Source organism: Gavialis gangeticus, unplaced genomic scaffold (genome assembly GCF_001723915.1).
Source record: "Gavialis gangeticus isolate Ggan-Ray unplaced genomic scaffold, GavGan_comp1, whole genome shotgun sequence".
NCBI classification, from domain to species: domain Eukaryota; kingdom Metazoa; phylum Chordata; order Crocodylia; family Gavialidae; genus Gavialis; species Gavialis gangeticus.
In genome coordinates, this window is record NW_017729032.1 from 162,509,632 (window position 1) to 162,510,547 (window position 916).

Sequence of the window (916 nt, forward strand, 5' to 3'; positions counted from 1 at the left end):
CCCCCCCCCCCCCCCCCGCCCTTCAAGGGCAGACGCGATGCAACACACGTACCTGCAGCAAAGGGGCTCACAGCGCTGTGTCCGCAGCGCCCATCCTCCTCACGGGCTGCCAGCAGGGGAGAAGGCTTTCCACAGCCTGCACCGGCTCGGCGGGGCTTGTCTCAGCGCAACCCCCCTCCCCTCCAGCCGCTTTCCGTCCCCGTGCTCTCGGGGTACCCAAGACCCAGGAGCTCACCCCAGCCCCAAGAAGCCCGGCTTGGGACTCTTCATGCCTTGTCAGTTGGCAGGTGGGACATCATCCGCGGCTCCGGAAGAGCGAGCCCCTCCATAGAACTGCTAGATAGATAGAGATATAGAATAGATGCAATATATTCTGTATAGACTATATCTCTCTCTCTCTCACATACGATATTATATGTATCTCTAGGTAGCAGAATGAATCCAGGGATCTCTTGCTCCTAGAGGAAAAGATGGGACAATACAAGTCGCTTCACGCCGCCCGGTCACTTCACAGGCACTTGGGGAAGCTCTGAGAGGGTGAAACGGACGAGGGTGAAAGTGAGGCGGTCTGCCCCCTCAGCCAGACCCAGCTCAGGCAATCAAGCCGCTCCGCAAAGCCAGCGTGAGGAGACAGCGCCCGGAGCACTGGGCAGGCAGTGCCCTGCTCCGGCTGCGGCTCCGCCTCCCGGCTGCTTGTGCGGCGCGGTTTGAAGTAGGGGGGAGTAGCTGATCTTCTCTTCTTTCTCGGTGGGCGGCTCTTCAGAGAGGGGCTGGTGGGGAGGGAGCTGAGCGAGGGAGCTGCGGAGCGAATTGAGCCCTTGCTGGGGAGCCCCACTCATCTGGGGCGAGGCGGATGCCTGGAGTAAAATAACTCAACCCCTGCCCCCTGCATTCCAGTCCTTACACCAGTTTCTTA

General features: G+C 60.5%; 1 protein-coding gene across 1 annotated transcript in view; it reads right to left on the bottom strand.

The window, feature by feature from the left end:
- Positions 1–513, bottom strand: part of MXRA5 (matrix remodeling associated 5) — a 65,706-nt gene extending 65,193 nt beyond the window's left edge. The window contains exon 1 of the mRNA XM_019525131.1: positions 53–513. The gene's annotated coding sequence lies outside the window, so the exon portion shown is untranslated. The remainder of the gene's footprint in view (positions 1–52) is intronic.
- Positions 514–916: the final 403 nt, after the last annotated feature.